Source organism: Cryptomeria japonica, chromosome 7, assembly GCF_030272615.1.
Source record: "Cryptomeria japonica chromosome 7, Sugi_1.0, whole genome shotgun sequence".
In the NCBI taxonomy this organism is placed as follows: domain Eukaryota; kingdom Viridiplantae; phylum Streptophyta; class Pinopsida; order Cupressales; family Cupressaceae; genus Cryptomeria; species Cryptomeria japonica.
Window position 1 is genome coordinate 722904043 of NC_081411.1, and position 12507 is coordinate 722916549.

Below are 12507 nucleotides of genomic sequence, written 5' to 3' on the forward strand. Positions count from 1 at the left end.
AAAATTACACATTAAAATCCCCATTCATAGAATCAACATTTTACATAGAAGATTTTCAAAATGAAAAACAACTTTCCAGAAAACCCATAATAACAAGGATTTAATTTTTCTTTCAAAAGAAGATTTCCAGAAAACCAAATACACACAACAAGGGATTTTAAACCCCTGCCTTAAATCACACTCCTGGTAATGAACTTGCAGGCAAAGCCTCAAGATCCAGCACTCGACAACATACACCAACCCAAAAAGTAAATTGCTTCCTCTCCAAATTTCCAAGCACCAATCCGAAACTTGTTTCCCCCAAAAAATTTCCCGAAGTGAAACAACACAACAACCATCGCTTACTCTAATTTTTTTCCAAATTATAACGGGTTTTCCCAAAAATCATCTCGAGGAATGGAAGTTTTCCCTAACACTTACGCACACAAGAAGATCAAAAATTTATACAAAGCACTAACATTAATTTATTTATTTAAAACCTTGGTATTCATTTATTAATTATTAACAAAAATATTATTACTTCAATTCATTTTATATATATATATATATAAACCCACACATATATACATACATATATATAAAAATTATTTATTACTCTCAAGTACAAATAATTAAATGAATTACTCTCAATATAAACAAAACTTATAATAACAATTCAATAATTAAAAACTACCAACACAATAAAATATTAAACCCAAACTCAACACCTAAACAAACACATACAAAATACCAAAGACATTGGACAATTACATATGTGGCATTCTGACAAGATTGGCAAAAGACAAGAGACATTGCTCTAAAACTGAGCAAGGAAAGTGTGGCACTGACGGGCCTTATGACTATCTCCACAACTTCCATTGGGATAATGTAGGCACGCTCATACCTGTGAAGCTAGGTGGAGTTGATGCCTTGTACCTGCAAGCCTGCATCGTCGAGAAAACATACATACATATATCCAACATTTGCAGGCACACCAGTGGAGGAGAGTCGTGATTGTTAGGATAACCGGTGAACAACTTGGGGGGGGGGGGGGGGGGGGGGGGTGAATAAGTTGTTAACAGATTATATCAATCAAACCACTTTATAACCTTTAACTGGAGCACATAAACATTCAATACTGAAATAGCAGAAACAAATACCTGTAAGCAATAAAACTTAAGAATAAAATAGATAATTAACACAGTGCAACCATACCACATAACACCATGATTTATACGTGAAAAATCAGAAAGGGAAAAACCACAGTGAGAAGCCTACCCATAGTCAGATGATACTTCTACACAAAGTATGTGATACAATGAGGGGCCTGCACATGCAGGAAGGCACACTGCCTAGAGCGTATTGCTCATTACAAAAGAGTCTCACTGACTACGGAGAGGTTATAACCACCTCAAGATAAATGGACAACAATCCAGAATAATGAACTACCAGAGATAACATCTACCATGCCTAATTACAGTCCCAGTTAAGCTCAATATCGGAGGCCTTTGACCTCTTCCTTAAACCCAATTCGATCACCTATGACCGACCAAATCTCGTTCGCATATGATATTGCATTCCATGACCACGATCATTACATTTCCATTTCATACCATGATCTACAATGAGATCTTACATCAATTTATACAAACCCTAAGGCCTAAACCAATTAGGTCGGCCACCTAAAAGATATTACAATAAGATCATTACATACATCCATATTACAATGATATGCCATGTCGGCTTGAGACCAAAACAACAATAACCAATCCATAAAACATCTCGGTAACGTGTAGAGAACACGTTAACATGATACTAGTCCATAACCTAGATAGGTACCAGACCTAATCTAGGTCCACCACACCAAAGCAGTGTCTCCAATTAGTTGAGCCATGATCAAGGATCACCTTCTGCATTCTGAATTCCATCTAGAAGTCGCACCAACACCACTTATGCATTTTGTCAAAGATTCTCAGTGAAAGCTCTGTCGGTTAAACCTTAAACCCATACCGGCAAGCAAGTAACTATTGCACAATTACTGGTATATGGTTCACCGGTAGGATTTAATGATCACCGGCACTCGGAATTATGTGGAAGACACTTGGTAATGTCGAAGACATCTTTTGGACATCTTGTCCTGGAGTTTTGTTCATTGGTATATTCATATTTGCATATTTGCTTTTACTGGCAAATAGGTCCAGGGTTACCTAGGGTTACACCGACAGGTTTATCTTTTCCAGATCAGCATGGCATACTAAGGAAATGATTAATTATTGGTGTAAATGCATTAAGCCGACATGTTCAATCGGTTATTGCATCGGACATTATATTATTTGTAAAATGTCTTTATTGTAATATCTTGTAGAGCCGACCTACTAAAATTGGTCTTAGGTTATGGTATAAATGTAAGATCTTAATTGTAAGATTGAGTGTGGAAATGCAAAAAAGGATTGTGTGAAGATATATGTGAGATTAAGCAGAGCTATACACGAAGACATCATTTGAAGGTGAAGTTAGGTTTTTGTGAAAGCATATCAACATTACACCGGTACTGAATCCAGCATATGAAGATGCTATTTTGTGCAATACATTCTTATTGGATTTAACCATCCAACTGTAGTCAGTGTGACTCCCATTTTGTGATTGAGCAGTGAGCTCTAGGCTGTTGGCCTTTCTGCATGTGCAGAGCCCATTTGTGTACACTTACTATCTGCAGTAGTATCATCTGATTGTGGGTAAGGTTTCCCACTGTGGTTTTTCCCCTTACAGGGTTTCCACGTACAAATATTGGTGTCATGTGTTGTGGATGACTTTGTGTTTATGTTTCATGCATTAATCTTTACCGGTATAAGCTATTAACTGTTAAAACTATCTACCGGCATACTTAACTGGTTTACCGGTATTAAGCATTAAGGTGGTTAAGTTGTTTTTGGTTTGAAATTAGTTGACAACTTATTCACCCCCCCCTCTCAGTTGTCTTCGGGGCCTAACAATTGGTATCAGAGCTAAGTCCTCTTTTGCAGAAGTTTAACAACTTGAGGAGATTCAATGTCTACTAATTATTTCAGGAAGGACAATCCTAAACTTGATGGAACAAACTATGGCATATGGAAGATCAGAATGGAGACAAATCTAAATTGCATTGGCAAATATTTCTGGGAAGTTACAAAGAAAGGTTACACTGCTACTGTAGCTGGTCAGCCCAGTCCAACTACCTTGGCTAAAGATGAGGAAAATGATTGCAAAGCAAGAGAAGCACTTTTGAGTGCATTATTAGATCAACAAATCATGGGATAATCAGATAGGTCTACTACTAAAGCTATTTGGGATCATTTGGAAACACTGAATGAAGGAGATTCCATAGTCAAAATTGCAAAACTTGAAAGCTTCTGGGTCAGGTATGAACATCTGAAAATGGAAGAAGATGAAAGGATTTTTGCTTTTATGGAAAGAGTAAATGGTATTATTTTGGGTATTAAATGTTGTGGAGGAACCTTAAGTGAGGATGAAATTGTTTCAAAAATATTAACAGGATTGCCACCAGCATATAAAATGAAGGTTACTGCTATAAATGAGTTAAGAACAATGCCTAATACATCAGTAACTAGGGATACATTGATTGGAAAACTTTCAGCCTTTGAAATTGAAGAATTTGGTCCGGTTGCTACTATAAAGACAGATTTAGCCTTTAAAGCATCAACATTATAATCTGATTGGAAAACCTTTTATGCAAAAGAACTTGAAGAAAGTAGGAAAGAAAATGAAGAACTTGAAGCACTATTTGCAAGGAAAATGCCTAAAGGACCAATTGAAAGTAAGTATGAAAGTAAAGAACCCTTTAAATGTTTTAACTACAATAAGATTGGTCATATGGATTCGAGATGCCCTAATAGACATGCTAGACTAAGAGAAGAAGCTAGAAGGACATACAAGCCTAATCCTGAATATCAGAGATACAGATTCAAGAAGAACAAAGACAAATCTTGTTACATTGTTGATGAAGGTGTGACTGATGATTCTGATGAGGATCTGGCAGACAATGGATGGGTTTTTATTGCTATAACAGAAGATCAACCGACACCTACTATTCAACCGATAGAACAAGCCCTAGCAACTAAAGTTGAAATAAAGGATGAATGGATCATTGACTTAGGATGCTCACATAATATGACAGGAGACAAAGGTAAATTCTTGAACTTTCAAGAATACAATGGAGGTTTAGTAAGATTTGGAGATGACAAAGCCTGTTCAATCAAAGGTAAAGGTACAATATCTCTTGATGGTAAGCATAACATTGACAATGTCTACTATGTTGAAGGATTAAAGCATAATCTTTTAAGTGTTGGTCAATTAGTTGAGAAAGGATTTCAGTTACAATTTAAAAATGGAAAATGCAAAATCATGAATAGAACTAGTTTGGAAATTGCAACCGGTAATCAAACTAGAGGTAATATCTTTCATTTGAATAACAGTGAAAAGACATGCTTGATTGCACATATAGATGAAAGTTGGTTATGGCATAAGCGACTCTGCCATGTAAACTTTGATTGCATGGTAAAGATCAGTACTTCTAAGGCAGTTAGAGATCTACCTAAAATTGTCAAACCTCGAAACACAATATGCAAGGAATGTCAATTTGGAAAACAAGTTAGAGCTAGTCTCAAAAGTATTCCAGAAAAATCCAATAATGCTCTTGACTTGATTCACACTGATTTATGTGGTCCAGCTAGAACTAAAAGCTTACAAGGTGATAGATATTTCATGCTAATCATTGATGACTATTCTAGAATGTGTTGGGTTACTTTTCTCAGAGAAAAATCTGAAGCACTTGGAAAGTTCAAACTATTCAAAGCAATGGTTGAAAATGAAACTGGTAAGAAAATCAAATGTTTAAGATCAGATCAAGGAGGAGAATTCACATCCAAGGAATTTAATACATTCTGTGAAGTGAATGGAATCAGAAGACAACTATCAGCACCTCGGACACCACAGCAGAATGGAGTTGTTGAAAGGAAAAGCAGAACTATCTTGGATACAACAAGAAGTATGTTATCAGAAACAGATTTACCACATATGTATTGGAGAGAAGCAGTTAGCACAACGGTCTATACATTCAACAAATTTCACATCAAAGGTGAAACCAGTAAGACCCCTCATGAACTATGGTTTGGTAATACTCCTACTCTTAAGTATTTCAGAATTTTTGGGAGTAAATGTTATATTAGAAGAGATGAGTATATTGAAAAATTTGATCCTAGAAGTGATGAAGGAATATTTCTTGGTTATTCATCTAAGAGCAAGGCATATAGATGTTTTAACAAGAGATTGCAGAAAATTATTGAGAGTACAAATGTAAAAATTGATGAACAATTCAGAGGAACTTCAAGGTATATAGACTCTGAACTGGCAATAGAAATTGTGACAAATGAACCTACACCAAATCCACCGGTACAGAATGAAGATCCAGTTACCCCGGTACCATCTGAGGATTCTACAATAACTGAAGAACAACAACAAACAAAGACACCCCGATATGTAAGGTTGAATCATTCTGAAGATCAAATAATTGGAAATAAATTTAAAGGAGTTATGACAAGAGGAAGATTGGCAAATGAAGAGGTATGTCTTATTTCTCAAATTGAACCATCATCTGTTAATGAGGCATGTGAAGATAAATTTTGGATTAAAGCTATGGAAGAAGAATTAGAACAAATTGAGAAAAATAACACTTGGACATTAGTTCCCCGGCCTAAAGATAAAAATGTAATTGGAACCAAATGGGTATTCAGAAACAAACTTAATGAAGATGATAAGGTTGTCAGAAGTAAAGCAAGACTAGTGTGTAAGGGATATTCTCAGAAAGAAGGAGTTGATTACAATGAAACCTTTGCACCGGTAGCTAGAATTGACGCAGTTAGATTATTCTTGGCTTTTGCAGCACACAAGAACTACAAAGTTTATCAAATGGATATTAAATGTGCATTTTTAAATGGAGATCTTGAAGAGGAAGTATACATTGAACAACCTGATGGATTTTCTTTGACAGATGACAATGACATGGTTTGCAGATTAAGGAAAGCTCTGTATGGACTGAAACAAGCCCCAAGAGCTTGGTATGCAAGATTGGATAAGTATCTTTTAAAGATTGGTTTTACTAAAGGAACTGCAAACAACAATTTATATTACAAAATAACTAATGATGATATCTTGATTATAGAAGTATTTGTTGATGATATAATCTTTGGAGGAGAAGATGGTTTATGTAAGGAATTTTCTACTAAAATGCAACAAGAATTTGAAATGTCTATGATTGGAGAAATAAAATTCTTTTTAGGATTGCAGATTTCACAAACTGACAAAGGTATATTCTTGAGTCAATCAAAATACTTAAAAGAGTTACTAAAGAAATTTGGGATGGAGAACTCTAAACCGGTAAGCACACCTATGACTACAAATGACAAATTATCTCAAAGGGATGAATCTACACCTGTTAATCCAACTAGATACAAATCTATGATAGGAGGTTTACTATATTTGACACAAACCAGACCTGATATTATGAATGCAGTATGTATTGTTTCAAGATTTCAAAGTAATCCTAGAGAAAATCATGAATCAACAGTGAAAAGGATTTTCCGGTACTTACAAGGCACTATAAATCTTGGATTATGGTATCCTAGAGATGAAAACTTTGAATTATGTGTATACACAGATGCAAATTGGGTAGGAGATGTGGATGATAGAAAAAGCACTACCGGCGGAGCATTATTTTTTGGAAAGAGATTAGTTTGAGTTGTACATCTTTATCAACAGCAGAATCAAAATATGTTGCAGCAGCAACTAACTGTACACAAGTACTATGGCTTAAGCAACTGTTGAAAGACATAAAGGTAAAATGCAAGGAACCTATTACCATATATTGTGATAACACTGCAACAATTGATATATCTAAGAATCCGGTATTACATTCTAAAACAAAACATGTTTCTATCAAATTGAATTTTCTAAGGGAAAAAGTTGAAGAAAAGGAGATAAAACTGGTTTATGTGAATACTAAAGAACAACTTGCAGATATTTTCACAAAACCTTTGCCTAAGGAGACTTTTGAATATCTCAGAGATCAGCTTGGAGTCATACCACCACCGGTAGAGACTTAGACAGTTGATGATTGTCATTAACCGGCATAATTAACAGACAAATCTTTTACTCCGGTCTTTGATGAGGAAGCTACTTCTCAGGGGGAGTAGTTGGTATTTTGTATATGAACTTGGTATTATTGTAACTTTGGCATTTGATGTCAAAGGGGGAGAGATATCTATGAAAAACACATTATTCTTTGGAGAAATTGGTATGGAAACTTTGGATAACACATGTTGCTCCCGGGAGAAGAGATTGTTGTTTAGGAGAGATTGTTGGTTTTTGGTATTTGGCATTTCTATTTTGGAACTTTGATGGTTTTTTCATCTTGTGTTGTCATCAATGCCAAAGGGGGAGATTGTTGGTATTTTGGTATGGTTTTGTCATTGATGTCAACACCTATTAAAACACTAGCACTTTGGAGATCCAGAAGCATTCACCGACAAGCAAGTAACTATTGCACAGTTACTGGTATATGGTTCACCGACAGGATTTAATGATCATCGACACTCGGAATTATGTGGAAGACACTTGGTAATGTTGAAGACATCTTGTCCTAGAGTTTTGTTCACTAGTATATTCATATTTGCATATTTGCTTTTACCGGCAAATAGGTCCAAGGTTACCTAGGGTTACACTGGCAGGTTTATCTTTTCTAGATCAGCATGGCATGCTAAGGAAATGATTAATTATTGTTGTAAATGCATTAAGCCGACATTTTCAATCGGTTATTGTATCGGATATTATATTATTTCTAAAATGTCTTTATTGTAATATCTTGTAGAGCAGATCTACTAAAATTGGTCTTAGGTTATGGTATAAATGTAAGATCTTAATTGTAAGATTGAGTGTGGAAATGCGAAAAAGGATTGTGTGAAGATATATGTGAGATTAAGCAGAGCTATACACGAAGACATCATTTGAAGGTGAAGTTAGGTTTTTGTGAAAGCATATCAGCATTACACCGGTACTGAATCCAACATATGAAGATGCTATTTTGTGCAGTACATTCTTATTGGATTTAACCATTCAACTGTAGTCAGTGTGACTCCCATTTTGTGATTGAGCAGTGAGCTCTAGGTTGTTGGCCTTTCTGCATGTGCAGACCCCATTTGTGTACACTTACTATATGCAGTAGTATTATCTGATTGTGGGTAAGGTTTCCCACTGTGGTTTTTCCCCTTATAGGGTTTCCACGTACAAATATTGATGTCATGTGTTGTGGATGACTTTGTGTTTATGTTTCATGCATTAATCTTTACCGGTATACGCTATTAACTGTTAAAACTATCTACCGGCATACTTAACTGGTTTACCGGTATTAAGCATTAAGGTGGTTAAGTTGTTTTTGGTTTGAAATTAGTTGACAACTGATTCACGCCCCCCCCCCCCTCTTAGTTGTCTCCAGGACCTAACAAACAACTAGTGTTGACATTAATGAAAAAAAATCAATGCAACATATAATCAATTCATCCATATTGCCAACAATCTCCCCCTTTGGCATTGATGGCAACACTAGATGTGAAAAACATCTATAAGTACCAAGAAATTCCAAGCAAGTCTCCCCCTGTGGAAGACAACCAACAATTTCCTGCATATAGCTTTGAATATCAATAACTCTCCCCCTGTGAATAATATATATGTAAAGTTCTGAAATTTATTTTTCACATCACTATCTCTCCCTCTTTGACATCAATGCTAGATATCTGACAAAAATATCAAAGCAAAAATATAAACCTGTGAATCTGAAAGTTGACTACACCCCCTGAGTGGTAGCATCACTCATCAGTGTCAGAATGAATAGTATCTTTGATGATGCATGCTGGATTGATGCCAAACCGCATCAATCAAGTCTCTGCCAAAGGGGAAGAAACCCCTAACCTGTCTCTGAAATACTCAAATGATTTCTTAGACAATAGTTTAGTGAATATATTTGCAATCTTCTCTTTAGTGTTCACATAAACCAATTTGACTTCCTTTTCTTCCACCTTGTCGTTCAAAAAGTTATATTTTATTGATATTTGCTTAGTCTTAGAGTGAAATACCGGATTCTTAGTCATGTCAATAGCTGCAGAGTTATCACAATAGATAACTACCGGTTCACTACAATTCACCTTGATATCCTTCAGCATTTGCTTCATCCACAAGACTTGAGTGCAATTAGTTGTTGTTGCAACATATTCAGCTTCTATAGTAGATAAAGAAATGCGTGACTATTTTTTGTTGATCCATGAAACCAATTTCTTTCCAAGAAAGAAAGCTCCACCAGAAGTGCTCTTCCTATCATCAGTATCTCTTTCCCAATCTAAATCTGTATATGCACATAAAGTGAAGTTACCATCTCTAGAATACCACAAGCCATATTCTGTTGTTCCTTGCAAATACCTGAATATCCTCTTTACTGCACATTCATGATTTTCTTTAGGATTACTTTGATTTCTCGAAACAATACTTGCTACATTCATGATATCTGGTCTATTCTGAGTTAGATATAACAAGCCACCAATCATAGACTTATACCTTATCATATTTACCGATGTAGATGTATCTTTGATAGATAATTTCTCACTTGTCACCATAGGAGTACTTACTGGTTTGGAATTATCCATACCAAACTTCTTCAACAATTCCCTCGGATACTTAGTTTGACAGATAAAAATGCCTTTGTCAGTTTGAGTAATCTGCAAACCTAAGAAAAATCTTATCTCACCAATCATGGACATTTCAAATTCATTCTTCATATTATTAGAGAATTCCATGCACAATTTATCTTCACCTCCAAAAATGAAATTGATGCTCTACAAAACTGACAAGTTAGATTAAAACTTGTGGCGAGATAACACACAAAAACAACAAGAAACAGGATTAATGTTCGTGTTATTCAACCAATGATTAACCTAAGTAGGCATATCAAAAGAGATACTAAGATCATGCTAACATATTTAACAAATGAAACAAATATAAGAAGGTATCTCCAAATGCCTCTTAACATGTTCTTAGCTCCTTCTCCCTTGTTCCTCTCCTCTCCAAGTTCCAAATTAGTGTAGTTCTCAACAGCTTTTTGCACTATGGATGCTTATGGAGGTTCAAGATTGTAGATGATTACTCTAAATGCTATGCAAACGTAGATAAAAGCTAATATTAGATTCTATAATGCTAAAATGATTTATTTTAGGCCAAAATAACAATTATATGAGTTGATTATGCTAAATGCTCTCTAGAATTCACTATAGCTTAAATGCATACAAGTTTTCAGGATTATGACTATGAATGGTAAATGCTTGAGGATTTGAAAATGAGGAATGTGAGCTCTATTTATAGGTAAAATGGAGCAATGGATGGTTGAGACTGAGCAATCTCAACAATGGTCAAGATTGAATGGCTTGAGATCCATGTGAGGGTTTTCAACCCAATCCCAGGATGACAAGTGTCAATGTGAGATAGGTTGAGAGGAGAGGGAATAAGCATTAAATGCTTGACATGACCTAAGAGTTAACTTGGGAGTTAAGGTCAAGGTTAGTTGAATGAATAAATTCTTTATTCAAAGAATAAAGCTTTTATCCAATGGATAAACTCTTGTGCAAAGGCAAAAGGGATAACCATGGTCAAAGTAATAAATGCTTGAGGAGACACATGAGTGCAACTTGAAATAACCATAAATAGTTATGTAAGAGCCATAAATGGTCATGTAAGAGCCATTAGTGGTCTTGGAAGACTCTAGAGGTTAAATTGTTGAACACACAAAGCATTAAATGCTTTTCAAAGACTTTGAAGTCTTTGAGAAGTGACTCCAAGTTGCTTAGGAATGTGACAATAATTAGGGGATGGATTAGGTTAATTAGGAAGGGGTTAGAAGAATCTAGAAGGAGTTTAGGCTTGCAAGTGGATTTGGTGGGTGAGGGAAAATAGGATTTTTATTTAAAATAAATTAATTAATTTCAATAAATGTGTGCAAGTTGCATTTGTAGGAAAATGCAAGTGGGGGGGATAAATGATTTAAATAAATGTTTTATTTAATTTATTTAAAAGAGGAAAAGGGTTAAATGAAATAAATAGGATTTATTCATTTAATTGATGGTGAGTTTGGTTTAATGAATTAATTAAAATAAATTGAATAATTTATTTAATTAATAGAAGAATGTTTGAAGATGAATTAATTTAATATTGATTTAATTAACTGATGGCTAGTGGATTTTTAATCAAATAAATAGCAAATATTTATTTAATTAAATTGGATAGATTTATGTGACTACAGATATCATCAACAAATACTTCAATAATCATAATATCATCATCAGTGATCTTATAATATAAATTACTATCAGCACTGCCTTTAGTAAAATCAAGCTTCAAAAGATATTTATCCAACCTTGCATACCAATCTCTAGGAGGTTGTTTCAATCCATATAAAGCTTTCCTTAATCTGCAAACCATATCTTTATCATCTGTCAGTGAAAAGCCATCAAGCTGCTCAATGTATGCCTCTTCTTCAATTTCACCATTCAAAAATGCACATTTAACATCCATTTGATAGACCTTATAGTTCTTATAAGCTGCATAGGCAAGAAATAGTCTAACAACTTCAATTCTAGCTACAGGTGCAAATGTCTCACCATAATCAATTCCTTCCATTTAAGAATATCCTTTACAAACCAATCTAGTCTTGTTTCTTACAACTTGACCATCCTCATTTAGTTTATTCCTAAAAACCCATTTAGTTTCAATAACATTCTTATTTTTAGGTCGGGGAACTAAAGTCCAAGTCTCATTCTTCTCTATCTGATCCAATTCACCTTCCATAGCTTTTAACCAATATTTATCTTTACAAGCTTCAATAACAGATGCCAGTTCAATTTGAGAAATAAGACATACCTCTTCTTTTGTCAGTCTTCTTCTTGTCATAACTCCCTTGTTCCTATCTCCAATGATTTGATCTTCAGAATGATTTAACCTTACATACCTTGGTGTCTTCTGAACTTTGGGTTCACTACTCTGATCATCAATCACAGTTGAGTTTTCTGATTGTCCCAGTGTAATTGTCTCAGTATCCTGTATTGGTTGAGGCATTGTCGGTTCAGTTATGATCATTTGCACTGTTGGTTCTTTGTCATATAATATAGATTGATTTATGTATTGCTCACCTACTTTCACATTAGTGCTCTCCACAATTTTCTGCAATCTTTTGTTATAACATCTATATTCTTTCCTTTGAATTGAATATCCAAGAAATATCCCTTCATCACATCTAGGATCAAACTTCCCAATCGAATCATCCCTTTTGATATAACATTTACTTCCAAAAATTCTAAAATATTTAACAGTAGGTGTATGTCCAAACCATAATTCATAAGGAGTCTTACCAGTTTCACCTTTGATGTGAACTCTATTGAA